At 43.2% G+C, this 15,552-nt stretch overlaps 1 protein-coding gene across 6 annotated transcripts in view; it reads left to right on the forward strand.

Annotated features, from left to right (window-relative positions):
• IQSEC1 (IQ motif and Sec7 domain ArfGEF 1) overlaps positions 1–15,552 on the forward strand; it is a 725,681-nt gene that overhangs the window by 130,116 nt on the left and 580,013 nt on the right. The window lies entirely within an intron of this gene.

Below are 15,552 nucleotides of genomic sequence, written 5' to 3' on the forward strand. Positions count from 1 at the left end.
AAATTAAATAGTATGACTACTATAGATAAAAGACACGTCATGTCAGACCCGTTCACCCAAATTTTTAAATGGAACCAAACTATACAAAAGATGCGGAGTGGTACTCTCTGATTAATAAAGACACAAAAGCCATTACAAAAGCCATTACAGTGTTATCAATGTTAGCGCTAATCTTCATCAAGGCAGGAGAAAGTAACTTTTAACCATTAACAACTATACCAATAATTAAACTATTACCAACTCCAGAGATCTGGAACAAAAGTAGAACAAGGTACTCTATCAGGACCCTTAATCCTGTATTAGAAGGGATAAAACAGCTCTGTTAGGCTTCGTTCACATCTGCGCTAGGGTCCCGTTCCGACGTTCCGTCTGAGCTTTCCCGTTCCGACTGAGCTTTCCGTCGGAAACGGAACCTTGACTGACACAAACAGAAACCAATGGTTTCCGTTTGTCTCTGTTGAGCAAGGGCTCCGTCATTTTGACGGAATCAATAGCGTAATCGACTAAGCTATTGATTACGTCAAAATGACGGAACCCCTGCACAACCGTTTCCCTGAGGCAAACGGAAAACATTGGCACCGGATCCGACACCATTGACATCAATGGTGATGGAAACACCTTTGGTTTCTGTTTGTGTCAGTCAGGGTCCCGTTCCAACGTCAGAACGAGACCCTAGCGCAAATGTGAATGAAGCCTTAGTTGAAATGTATTCTCAGGAATCGCTGCCTATATGTTCATGAGCTCCTAACTCAGAGTTTGTTTTTGTTTTCTTTGAAACAATCCTTTTTATCTTTTTTTTTTCCCTTCAGCTTCAAAGCTGTCCACTCCATCACTGTCTCTCCACCGGCGGTTGCTATGACTGTTAAAGTTCTAGATCATTTGAGACAACAGATGCATACAGAGAACCTTATGGATTGGTTGAAAATCGAGCAGCCTTAGTGCAAACTGAGCTGAAACTAGTATCTTCCCTTTGCTGGTCAGTCATAGTAACTAATATGTCATGAGGTTCTTTTTGACTAGGGTCAAATAAGCCATGACCACCCTTCAAAATAATGCATAGTAGCGATTGATAGTAATGAATGTTCCAAACTCCAGTACTCCATCTACGGTAATCACCACGCTCATACCCCTCTAAGATAAATCACCCCAGTACTCTATCTACTGTAATAACAACAACCCTGTACCGTTTAACATTAATGCATCATGGAGTAGCTATAAGTGTTGCTAAAGTAGAAGTCAGTACCGTGCATTGGGGCACAGGAGCTTCAAGTTACGCCTCTGACTCCATCTGCAATATCAACTCCCTATTTCACCTATTCTACTGTATATACGCCCTAAAACTACCATCTTCCCAAATAATTCTACAAGAGGACATAGAACATCCAGCAACTGATCTACCAGCTAAGGATATTTCTATTTACTCTTAAATAAAAGGACTGCTAAAATATAACCACGATACCTCTCCTCTTGTGGACATCATTGTTATTCTCCTTCAATAGGTCGCTTATCTTCATTCTTTGACTCTTCGGTGAGTCTAGCTCTTCCATTATTATCTTGTGTGAATCACGTCTTCCGTCCCCTATCTCTGCCCCTTCAGCTTTCATTTGGTTCCAGCTGTGCTGCTGATTCAACATTACCACCATGTGTATGGGAGTTTTGTCCTTTTTTCTCTAAATTGTATGTTTTCCCAAAGTCACAAGTTACTGCCTGGATCGCTTTCTTAATCTTTATTGCCTCTAGTGTGATATAAATCACGTTGTATTTCTTTGTTTATTTATATAAATTGATGGGATTTCATGGGATTTAGAGTAAATGTCAGTGTATTTTCCTGAAATATGATTAGTCAATAAAAGCATAAAAAGCAAAAATAGCATTATTTCTATTTATGACTTGTATCTCTTTAATTTCTACGAACAAATTTTGTAACTTGATTTGCTCTAATATGAATCGATTATTCATGTATAGATTTGTGCATCAAATTACTCCAATAGCAACAAAAAATGTTTAGGATGAATGGAGAGAGAGCTTTTCCGGTCTGTTAGCGACCTCTTCAAATTGCCTATCGGTGGGAGTGCCGAAAGTGGAACCCCCACCGTCAGATATACAGTAGATGGCCTTTCCTGAGCATAGGCCATCAATTTTATCTCGCCAGTCAACCTGTTTGGGATGATTAACCTCTTCAGATAATCAGGTTAAATTGTTCAAACGAGTAAGGCTCAATTTACAGATCAGTGGGCCATGGTCGACAAATAAAGTGGGAAAATCTCCTGATATATACGCCCATACCCATAGACTTTAATGGACAAAGATATGGAGAAAGGGTGTCCATTTGGCAATAGCAGTTAAACTGCAGGTAAATGTCTGACAAACTTCTGACATGTCACTCTAACCCCTTCCCGACATTTGCCGTATGGGTACGCCATGGAAATCCATGACTTCCCGCAAATTGCCGTATTCATACGCCAAATGTTTGGCACCGACTCAGAAGCTGAGCCGGTGCCATCATCGCCGGATCTCAGCGGTATCTTACAGCTGACATCAGGCTGTAATGGCGGGGGACCGAAATTAGCTTAGATCCCCGCCATTAACCTCTTAAGTGCAGCGCTCAAACGCGATCGCTGCACTTAAGGTGTTTGCAGCTCATCGGAACCCTAGCAATTAAATTGCCGGGGTTCCGGTGGCTGCAATGGCAACCAGAGGCCTAATACTGGCCTCCCGGTCTGCCTAGCACGGAAGCCGGTCAGGAGTTGAACTGGCGTCATCAGCGGTGGAAGTCAGCTGTATGTTACAGCTGAGATCCACTTGTAACGGCAAGAACCGGAGCAAGCTCCGATCCATGCCATTAACCCCTTCGATACAGCAATCGAAAGCGATTGCTGCATCATAGCAGTTGCTAGCAGATTGCCAGCCCTGACAGGCAATCAGGACTGGTGACTGCTGCTATGGCAACAGGAGACACAATGGTCTCCTGCTTTGCCATTACGGAAGCCGATTAGGCCCCGCCGGGAGGCGAAGCCTAATCGGCTTGCTGTCAGTGAATAACTGACAGATCTAATACATTGCACTATGTAGGTAGTGCAATTTATTATAAAAAAAACATCAGACAGTTGGACCTTTAAGTTCCCTAGTGGGACTTGAAAAAAAGTGTAAAAAAAGTGAAAAAAATAAAAGTTTGAAAACAATAAAAGTTTCAAGTAATAAAATAAAACACAATCGCCCTTTTTCGCTTATCAAGTCCTTCATTATTGAAAAAAAATAATAAACCATACGTATTTGGTATCGCCGCAACCGTAACGACCTGAGGTATCAAAATATTATATTATTTATTGCACGCGGTGAACAGCATAAAAAAAACCGTAAAAAACTATACCAGAGTTTCTGTTTTTTGGTCACTTTGCTCTACAGATATTGGAATAAAATGTTAGCAAAAAGTCGCACGTATCCAAAAATGGTACCTATAAAAAACGATAGCATGCCTCGCAAAAAACAAGCCCTCATATAGCTCCTTCGACGAAAAAGTTATGGTTCTTACAACTTGGCGACAGAAAAAATACATTCTTTTTACAAAAGTAATTTTATTGTGCAAAAAGTTGTAAAATGCAAAAAGTTCTATAAAATATGTATCCCCGGAATCGTACTGATCCGCAGAATAAAGTTAACATGTAATTTATAACGCATGGTGAACGCTGTATAAAAAAACCTAAAAAAACTATGCCAGAATTGCGTTTTTTTTGTTTACCTAGCCTCCTAAAAACTAGGATAAAAGGTGATCAAAAAAAGTCGCATGTACCCCAAAATGGTACCAATAATAACTACAGCTTGTCCCGCAAAAAAAAGCCCTCATACCACTACGTCTCTGAAAAAATAAAATTAGTTTTGGCTCCAATAAGTCAGGAAATAAAAAATATGCAGTTGCGCCGGCCCGAGGGGAACATTTCTTCTGTTTCAAGAGACGATTTATCAAGGACCTAAATTTAGGTAACCAGGAAGGGGAGGGCCCAAACATATCCGCTGGAAGCAACGGTGCCCATATTATACCAGGACAACACTTTCCCAGCAAAATTCCCCAAACTGCAAAGGTGCGGAGTGTGGCCCAAAAGGGGCATAAGAAAGGACGCCATATATCAGTGCGACACCGGCCTGTGCAGAAAGGATTGCTTCACAGCGTAACACACATCTATGGATCATTTTATTGTTTTTTTTACCTGATTATTATACCACCTGACTATGCCCCTGATGTACTCTGCCCAGCTTACATGTGCCCCCACATTATAAACGGAAACACCAGCAATACTCAAAAAATCTAATACCAAGCAAAATTCGCTCTCCAAAAGCCAAATGGCGCTCCCTCCGCTCTGAACCCTACAGTGTGCCCAAACAGCAGTTTCCTTCCACATATATGGCATCGTCATACCCGGGAGAACCCTTTTAACTATTTTTGGGGTGTGTGTCTCCAGTGGCATAAGCTGGGCACAACATATTTGCCACTGAAATGGCATATCTAGGGAAAAATATAAATTTTTAATTTGCACCATCCGCAGAGCATTCATTTATGGAAAAGACCTGTGGGGTGAAAAAGCTCACTACACCCCTAGATAATTTCCTCAATGGGTGCAGTTTCCAAAATGGGGTCACTTGTGGGGGGTTTCCACGGTTTTGTCCCCTCAGGGGCTTTGTAATTGTGACATGGCTCCGCAAACCATTCCTGCTAAATGTGAACTTCAAAAGCCAAATGGCGCGCCATCCCTTCTAAGCCCTGCCGTGTGTCCAAACAGCCGTTTATTACCACTTGTGGGTTATTGTTTTACTCGGGAGGAATTGCGTTACAAATTTGGTGGTGCTTTTTCTCCTTTAGTCCTTGTGGAAATGAGAAAATCGCTAAACATACATTTTCTTTGAAAAAATGTAGATTTTCATTTTCACGGCCTACTTCCAATAATTTCTGTAAAAAACCTGTGCGGCCAAAATGCTCACTATACCCCTTGATAATTTCCTTGAGGTGTGTAGTTTCCCAAATGGGGTCACTTTTGGGGGATTTCCACTGTTTTGGCACCGCAAGAGCCCTTCAAACCTGACATGGTGCCTAAAATATATTGTAATAAAAATAAGGCCCCAAAATCCACTAGGTGCTTCTTTGCTTCTGAGGCCGGTGCTTCAGTCCAGTAGCACGCTAGAGCCACATGTGGGATATTTCCTAAAACTGCAGAACCTGGGCAAAAAATATTGAGTTGCATTTCTCTGGTAAATCTTTCTGTGTTATAAAGAAAATTGGGTTAAAAAGGGTGACTTTTTGGGGGTTTCTAATATATAAGGCCCTCAAAGCCACTTCACAACTAAACTGGCCCCTGTAAAAATAGCCTTTTGAAAGTTTCTTAAAAATGTGAGAAATTGCTGCTAAAGTTCTAAGCCTTGTAACGTCCTAGAAAAATAAAAGGATGTTCAAAAAACGATGCCAATCTAAAGTAGACATATGGGGGATGTTAGTTAGCAACAATTTTGTGTGTTATAACTGCCTGTCTTATTAGCAGATACATTTAAGTGTAGAAAAATGCAAATTTTTTTGCTACATTTTGGTGTTTTTCACAATTAAATACTGAACATATCGAGCAAATTTTGCCAGTAACATAAAGTCCAATGTGTCATGAGGAAACAGTCTCAGAATCGCTTGGATAGGTAAAAGCATTCCAACGTTATTACCACATAAAGTGAAACATGTCAGATTTGAAAAATGAGGCTCTTTCAGGAAGGTCAAAAGTGGCTAAAGAGGGAAGGGGTTTATGACATACAGTTACATATGTCTCAGTGGGAAATTCAGTCAGATTTGGAGGAATAGTGCTGTGTGCAAACGTCAGACACCATGACGGAAACTCCGATGGATCCTGTTATAAACGGAAGCTACAAGACAAATGTGAACAGAGCCTAAAAGTGGCCTTACACTATAGATAGCGGTTAACTGACAGCTATTCCTTTAGATTCCCCCATGTGTTTGGCTAACTGACGCCTTTAAAGGCTTTAAATGCTTGTTCTTCCGACTGCTATTCCTAACAAACTTCCCACACACTTGCATATTTGGTTCGGCCAAGCGTGCATGTTTTTTTTAATAGGGAGAGGGGAGTAAGCCATTGGCAGACACCTCTCGCGGTGGCTTATCGTTCCTGAGAATAAAAGGATCAGGCATTAAAATTCAACATGACCGATCCTTTATTTCTTCTGACATTATCTGTCGGGGGAGAGTTGGGAGGTCCTCATACACAATAGGTGTTTGGCTGTTCCTGCGGCGGGTTTGGCTGACATTAATCTAATGTTTATAGGGGTTCTTATTTTACAATTTGAATAAACAGATAACAGACGCGATATGTATATAAAACAATGCATGCACTGACTGTGTCATCATTCTGTGCTCAGGAGGAGTCTGTAGCTTTCAATTTGCTGTTCGCATTCTGAGATCTAAATAGAAATGACAGTTTTTGATTATATTCTGCATCTTACTAGAAATAGTTTGTGTCCTGGCATGGTCAGAGTGTAGTATGTCAAGATGTATGCATTTAACAGATGATAACACGAACACAAATTACTATGGACATCCAGGTATGGGATTTAAATAGCAGAAAATGTCACATGTATGTTCACACATTTATGCTACATCGAAAAATGCACTAGAAAGAGCATTTATCCCAAGAATAAAAATATAACCTGTAAAAATAAGTCCTAAATTAGATTTTTTTTTCCGGTCAAGTAAAAAATCTATACACTCATTTCTTAGTAATATATGTTTCTGGGAAACCTGACTGGGATCAATATAATCACCATTGCAACTATACCAGGGGTTGTCACCCAGCTGTTCTAGAATCCTGAATTATATATCTTTCTAGTTATTAGGGCTGGACCAACATAGTTACATATAGTCACATACGTACGGTTGAAAAAAATACATATGTCCATCAAGTTCAACCGAGGGATGGGAGAAAGGGAAGGAATATGGGTAAACTATAGAACTTTTATTTTAACCCTATTGATCCAGAGGAAGGTGAAAAAAAAAAAGACATTAGCGGAGGCCTTTGAGCAAAAAAGTTGTGTGGGTACCCCTCTACTTTTTAATGTGGGGGGGCCCTACTAGTTATGCAGCAACATATAGGCAAGGGTTGCTTAAAGGGGTTTGGGGGCTGGTTTTTTATACTGTATACCTATCCACAGGCTAGGTCATCAGTATATGATAAGTAGAAGTCCGACACCTGGAACCCATACCGATAAGCTGTTCTGTCTGCCTCCAGGCGCTGAAAGCTATGCAGGGGTCGGTGCCAGAGCAGAAGGCTCCGACCACTGCATAGCGGCTGTGCTGCACTACTGCAGCTCTGCTCCTCTTCAAGTGCATAGTAGCAGAGCTGCAGTAACCCAGCTCGGCCACTATACAGTGGTCAGAGCATTCTGCTTCCAGCAACAACCCCTGCATAGCTTCCGGCACCCGAGGGAAGCCGGGACAGCTGATCGGTACGGGGTCCAGGTGACCCCCACCGGTCATATACTGATAACCTATACTGTGGATAGATTATCAGTATAAAAAAACCAGCCCCCAAACTGGACAACCCCTTTAACTGTAGATATTATAATTTACTATCCAAGAGTAAATAGGCAATGAATGCATCTGTCTGCCACACAGTTGCCTACTTTAGATCATGCATTATTGGGGAGCTGTTCCCACCAAATGTAAAGAAAAAATTAGGTCTAAACAGCCTAACTGAGAAACAGCTGAATAGAAGGACGTCCCAGTGAGTTGTGTTTTTTTATATTTATTTCAGGGGAAAATTAACTTTGAAATTTGATTTGCATCTTTGATAGAGGAATTTGCAGCATTGCATATCAAACTGCAACAATGACTGCTCCAAATGTCAAATTGTGCTATTTTCAGAATCTAACATAGTAGTTATGTTTATAGCAGATGTCTTTGTCAATGTTTTAGAACTTAACATTGTAGCCGAGATCCACCACTGAAATATTGTTAGTGCACATTATACTGAAATATGGCTTTTACTGAAAACAATCTATATGCATTATTTGGTTCTTTTTCATTCAGCATAAAACAATTGCACTCCAGAGGTCTGTCTGAGATGCATGGTTCAATGTTTTCTGATTAGTATTATGGAGCGAGCATGTTAACATTTTTCAGGATAAGTTGCCTGTTGGGGGCACTATTCCACTGGAGCTTCACATTTAGTTGTTTTTTTTAATTCAGTCGGGCAATGAATACCACTGCTTACCATTTAATTGGCAAATATGTGAACCTGCTGTGATATATTAGACTGGATTGTTGTATACACTCTCTTCCTAAATAGAAGGTTCCTGTCTGTGCTCTGTCCTATTTTTTTAGGGCACAGGTGGACAACTATTTGTGCAGTAACTCAATAGTGCAGGCTGCTGCTTAGCTACTTTGCTGAGCAGGGGCAGATTGGCCATGTAGTTTGCTGGGAATTTGCCTCTTCCGGTGGGCCGGCCGCTCCACTGAGCAGGGGCCGCTCTCCTGTACAGTATGTAGGCACTGAAGAAGGAGAGGGCTGGGCCGGGGGTGGTGAGGCCTGTAAAATTTATTAAAAAGCTGGGGCAGCGCAGGGGACAGGAGCGGGAGCCGTGTAATGTAATGTACTGCGTTCTCCTCGCAGATGTGTGTGCTCCGGGCGGCTGCATTATACATCACATGTCATATAATGCAGCCGGCCACACTCTGCCTGTGAGGAGAACGAGGAGAACATCGTGTTCGGCCACAGCAGTTTACATAGCAGACAGGCGGGGAGGGAGAGAGGGCTGGGGGGGGCAGTCATACACACAGCATTCCTGCTGCCTGCCTGCAACATGTGACCCCTGAGAACATGAAGATTCCCTCCACGGAGCTGAAGACTGGTAAGTACAGCTGTAATGTTCTGAGAAAGTAGGGGGAACTGTAAGTGTTATGTGTGTGGGGGGATATTCTTTATAAATCGTTTCTGTGGGCGGGGGCTAGTCTGTAAATGCTGTGCGTGTGTGTGTGTGTGAGGGGGTATAAATTGTTTTTGTGGGGGAGGGGGACTTGACTGTAAATATTATGTGTGGGGAGGGGATTTTTTTTAAATAAATCAATTTTGTGGGGGACGGTGGACTTGACTAAATATTATGTGTGGGGTGAGGGGATTATGTATTTTTGTGGGGGAGGGAGGATTTTATTGTTAATGCTATGTGTTGGGGGAGGGGGGCTTCTTAATACATTGTTTTTTGTGGGGATGGGGGTGAACGCTATGTGTGGGGACTTATTTAGCATCTAATCACAGGTTACGGTCATATCGTATTTTTTTGCAATGATTTTCACAAAACTGTTTTTTCAAACCACACCTCAACCCCGCTACGTGTGAATTTACCGTAAGCCCTTATTCACACGACAGGGTTTCCCAGCCGGGTGACGGACGTTCATAAATCGGCCGTCACCCGGCTGCATTAGGAACAATAGACCCCTAATGGGGCTATTCACACGACCGATTTTTTGATGGCCCGGGAAACCTGGCCGTCAAAAAATGGGACATGCCCTATTTTCAGCCGTTTACCCGGCCGCCCGGCTCCCGTAGAAGTCTATGGGGCCGGGTAATACACGGCCATCACCGGAATGTGTCCCGAGTGATGGCCATGTATTCCGTTGCTCGCGCTCTCTCTCCTCCTCACAGTGCAGAGTGCATGTGAGAAGGAGGGTCTTTTTTTGCTCCCTGTAGAAGTCGGAATCTCCAATCCCCGGCCGGGGATTGGGGATTCCGCTACAGGAGAAGTGAGTGACTACACTGTCCATATATGGACACAGCGACGTCACTCACTTCTAAAGCGGAATCCCCGACCCCGTGGCCGAGGATTCCGCTATAGGAGAATTGAGTGACTACACTGTTCATATATGGACACAGCGACGTCACTCACTTCTGAAGCGGAATCCCCGACCCCGTGGCCGGGGATTCCGCTACAGGAGAAGTGAGTGACTACACTGTCCATATATGGACACAGCGACGTCACTCACTGCTGAAGCGGAATCCCCGACCCTGTGGCAGGGAATTCCGTTACAGGAGAAGTGAGTGACTACACAGTCCATATATGGACACAGTGACGTCACTCACTTCAGAAGCGGAATCCCCGACCCTGTGGCAGGGAATTCCGTTACAGGTGAAGTGAGTGAATACACTGTCCATATATGGCATTACCTACAAGGGGCAGGGTGGCATTACCTACAGGGGACTTGGTGGCATTTCATACAGGGAGCTGGGTGGCATTACCTACAGGGGGCTGGGTGGCATTACCTACAGGGGGCTCGGTGGCATTACCTACAGGGGGCTGGGTGGCATTACCTGCAGGGGGCTGTGTGGCATTACCTACAGGGGACTAGGTGGCATTACATACAGGGGGCTGGGTGGAATTACCAACAGGGGGCTGGGTGGCATTTCCTGCAGGGGGCTGGGTGGCATTACCTGCAGGGGGCTGGGTGGCATTACATGCAGGGGGCTGGGTGGCATTACATGCAGGGGGCTGGGTGGCATTAACTGCAGGGGGCTGGGTGGCATTACCTGCAGGGGGCTGGGTGGCATTACCTGCAGGGGGCTGGGTGGCATTACATGCAGAGGGATGGGTGGCATTACCTGCAGGGGCTGGGTGGCATTACCTGCAGGGGGCTGGGTGGCATTACCTGCAGGGGGCTGGGTGGCATTACCAACAGGGTGCTGGGTGGCATTACCTACAGGGGGCTGTGTGGCATTATCTACTGAGGGCTGTGTGTGGCAACAAATTTAAATGAAATTCATCCGATTTTAAAACGGACAGGGAAAAAAACGGATGCAAAACGGGTCAAATCGGCCGTTAAAAATGGCAACACGGCCCGGAACAGAATCGGAATGGATGCAAAACGGATGCAAACCGGACGGGAAAAACGGCCCAAAACAGCCGTTTTTATCGGTCGACACTCGGACCCTGTCATGTGAACGAGACTTAAATGGTCAATATAAAACGGGTCACAGGGTTTGACAAAATTAGATGTCAACACACAGAAGAAAGACGTATGAAATGCATTCATGATGGCCCTAGGATGAGCAGTCATGATATTCTAGACTTGATGTTTAGCACCAATCCAAAGTCTGATTTTGACTTTTACCGGCTTTAATAATAATGATTCTTGGAAAATCACATTGGTAGATGGATATATCTTCGGCTATTTGGGATTGGCGGGGATTCTAGATGATGGACCCCCTCTGACCATAATTTTATGGAATATTCTAGCGATATGCCATGACATTAGAAGATGGGAGTACCAATTTACCACTGCAGCAATGTTGAGTGGTTTATAGAAAAGAAAATGTTACCAAAATCTCTTTTTCTATTTACTTTTCTAGGACATTTTCTAACATCCACCCTGTCATGATTTTGTATCTCTGGTTACAAGAAAATGGAGGGAGGGAGTAGAAAGCTGTGTGAGGGTATGTTCACACGCAGTAGCAAAATACGTCTGAAAATACAGAGCTTTTTTCAGGCGAAAACAGCGCCTGATTTTCAGACATTTTTTTAACAACTTGCGTTTTTCATGGCATTTTTACGGCCGTTTTTGGAGCTGTTTTTCAATGGAGACAATGAAAAACGCTTTCAAAAGCATCCGAAGAAGTGTCCTGCACTTCTTTTGACGAGCCGTCATTTTACGCGCCGTATTTTGACAGCGACGCGTAAAATAAAGGCTCGTGGGAACAGAACATCGTAATTCCCATTGAAAGCAATGGGCAGATGTTTATAGGCGTATTAGGGGCGTTTTGTCAGGCGTAATTCGAGGCGTAAAATGCCCGAATTACGTCTAAAAACAATGCGTGTGAACATACCCTGACAAGTGTCCACATGTCCAGAATTCTCTCCAGTACCCACAGTGGAGAGCCGCTGGAAAAAGTCTCCCACTCCAAAGAAGTCAATGTTACCATGCATTAAGTGGTTACCAATTGTCTTTACTGGGCACCAGCACTACATTGTGGCACAGGAAATGTTCTCTGTTGGTAACAACCGATTTTCATTAGCGGGAGCTACTATAGTAAAGGTGATTGTTTTAGGTGCACTACCGCTACCATTCACTTACGATACAAGTGTGGCGCTGTTTCTGGGGGAAAAAAATCTGACTTTTTTTCTACTCTCACACAACTCTTCCAAGGACATTTAATATTATGCATTCGTCTGCTGCACCATAGGAAGAATACAGACTGCTTTTAAAGGGGGTGTCTCGTCAAGGCAACCCCTGTCCAACCCTATTGAAAACTTTATAGTCAAGACAATTGTTTCAGTTCTTTCTTTCTTATTTTTTGCGGAATGAATTGTATTTATTTTAAAGGCACTATTTTGGGTTACCTATAATGTATTGTATAACTTTTATAAAAACATTTGGGGGTTTTGTTTTTACGGTGTTCACTATACGGTATAAATGGCATGTTATCTACACTTTGCTGTTCAGTACCATTACGGCGATACCAAGTTTTTTTTTGTATGTTTTACTACTTTTGCACAATAAAAAACACTTAGAAAAAAGTTACATTTTTCCATCAACAAAGCTTTATGAGGGCTTGTTTTTTGCAGAACGAGTTGACATTTTCGTTGGTTCCATTTTGGGTTACATACGAGTTTTTGATCTTTTTATTGCGTTTTTGTGAGGTGGGATACACAAAGAACATCAATTCTGGCATTGTTTTTTTATAAAAAAAAAATTCACAGCATTCACCATGTGGGATACAAAGCATGATAATGTTATAGTTTCAGTCATTACGAATGTGGTGATACCAATTATGTGTACTTTTTTCAGTCCCTCCAGGGGACTAGAATATGCCGTTAATACACCGTAGTACTGTAATACTTCAGTACATTATGCCTGTCAGCATAAAGGTTAGGATTAGGACATAACTAGCCTTATAGGTGTCCCAAGATGGCAGACCTGGGTGCCATTGCTAGGACCCTGGCTGCCATAACAATCCATCGACAACCTACAATCACATCGCATGGGAGACAGAGGGAAACCCCTCCTTCTGAAACCAATAACATTCCACAGTCCCATTTGCCACCCAGCCCCCTGTAGGTAATGCCACCGAGCCCCCTGTAGGTAATGCCACCCAGCCCCCTGTAGGTAATGCCACCCAGCTTCCTGTATGAAATGCCACCAAGTCCCCTGTAGGTAATGCCACCCTGCCCCTTGTAGGTAATGCCACCCAGCTCCCTGTATGTAATGCCACCATGTCCCCTGTAGGTGATGCCACCAAGTTCCCTGTAGGTAATGCCACACAGCCCCCTGTAGGTTGCACCCATCCCCCCCTTCCAGGACAAGTCACTGACTTCAATGTCCATATATGGACAGTTTAGTCACTGACTTCTCCTGGAGAGGAATCCCCGTGAAAACGGACCCAATTCTCCGATCCGTGGAAAGATAGGACATGTTCTATCTTTCCATGGATCACTGAAGGGACCCGACCGGCGCACACTGTCATGTGCATGAGGCATAAGTGTTTCTGCCTCCCATACAGCAGGTCCTGAGTTCTAGAGACCCGCTGAAGGAAAAGGCTAAACACTGTGTCGGAGATGCAGTGTCCAGTGTAGTTTCCTACTAGTAACCTCCTAGCAATATGCCATCGTTTTATGAGATTGAAAAACCCATATATTGTCATCTACCTTGGTTACATCTTACGTCCATTTGGCACTTCATAGTGAACCATTTTATAATGTCATTTTCATATTTGTTACACATTATACACACGTGCAGTTGTAGATCAAAGAAGCAAAATATCACATTAGTGGCTTGATTATTTATTGCATTTATTTTTGATAAAAGAAAAAGTTCATTCTTTGTCTTTGGGACAACTATCTCTTGATGTTTTCTATCTATAGACGTTGTCACTTATTCTTGATGGTGCAAATCTATTGACAGAAGAGTCGATTGTAGAAATCTGGAAATAGAGATGGGATTGTTTTTGAGTAATATTACGCCCATAAAGCTGATAACCATATAGGATTTTTACTTAGATACGTTTTTTCACAATGTTTGAATGTGGCCCAACTAGACTATGTGACTAGTACTATGTGAAAGTACAGAACATGGTTAGTATATGTCTTCAGAAACCAGGGCAGACTGGCCACCCATAGTACCAGAGGATGCTCCTGAAGGCCCAGGGTGTGACACAATAATGGTTCAAGAAGGTTCAGCAAAAGACAATTCCATTTGGAGCTACTCACTTGCCACTACACTCTATTTCTCATGGGTTGGTTCAGAAATATCCTATTAGACTTTATTGATAATGAGTCCTGTGTATAAAATGATAACAAAATTTACGGTGCAATTAAAAGTGGACGTGCACATAGATGTAGGGGTGCCCTCACTATTATCTTCTCTGGTGAGCACAAGTAACGAGCACAAGACCAACACCATATATAAATATACACACATGCCAACATGCCATGTCAAGGTATCTGTTATGCCCGCGGTCGCTGACTGTCGGCAGCCGCGACCACAGGACTGTATCTTCATATCGGCATCTCCCTCCTCAGAGATGTCGACACACACGACTGCAGTGCTCTCCTGTGTCTTGTGGGGTGTGCGCACGCTCACTCCCGGCCTTAAAGGGCCAGTGTGCACACCTGTCTAAAGTTTCCCAATCAACCCAGTAACATCCTCAACTTTAAAAAGGGCTAACTCTCCTTGCCTGAGCGTTGTTTGTATTCCTGTGTTCGTCTATGCAAATGGTTCCTTAGTTGTATCCTGCTCCCAGTGTTCCTGTATCCTGGGCAAAAATATGACGCAACTTTATTTATACTGCCTAAGCCAATAAACAGTGGGTGGCATTTAAATAGATGTACTGTCTATACATGACTCAATTCCTGCCTAGCCGCATGAGCCCATCTGATGATCAGTAGCCAACCTAGATTTGAAGAGCTTTACCAGTTGAGGTTTGTGTCATAGCACATAGAGAATTTCTAACATATTATTAAATATTTAATCTGTTTTATGTTATCTATAAGTCATATACATATGATGTCAGGATTCTGTTGTTGTACTGCAAAATTACCACTAGTGGCCGCTGTTTTACACTTTGAAGAATTGTGCTGCACTTTTACTCCTTACCACTGGAGGCTGCTGTTTTGCCCTTAAACCTGCCCTTAACCAAGATGGCAAATGTTGCATCGTGTGCAACCACCTTGTTTCCTGTTTGGGCCTACTTCAGACCACATGGAATACCAAACAGTGCTTGAGTATTGTGACTTGTTCCAGTCTCCTGCTCCTGAGAACTGTCTTTGCCAGACTGTTCCTACTTCCTTGCTATTGACTACTACTCGTGTTCCACCCTCCAAGCACTGTTCCTGGGGACGTCTCACCGGGTTCTGCACTGTGCTCCGCTCGCTACTTCTGACCATAGGATTCCAGCAGTGTTCGCCAGTATCGTAACAGGATACTCAAGCACTGTTTGGTATTCCATGTGGTCTGAAGTAGGCCCAAACAGGAAACAAGGTGGTTGCACACGATGCAACATTTGCCATCTTGGTTAAGGGCAGGTT

This window comes from Rhinoderma darwinii, chromosome 7 (assembly GCF_050947455.1).
Source record: "Rhinoderma darwinii isolate aRhiDar2 chromosome 7, aRhiDar2.hap1, whole genome shotgun sequence".
In the NCBI taxonomy this organism is placed as follows: Eukaryota; Metazoa; Chordata; class Amphibia; order Anura; family Rhinodermatidae; genus Rhinoderma; species Rhinoderma darwinii.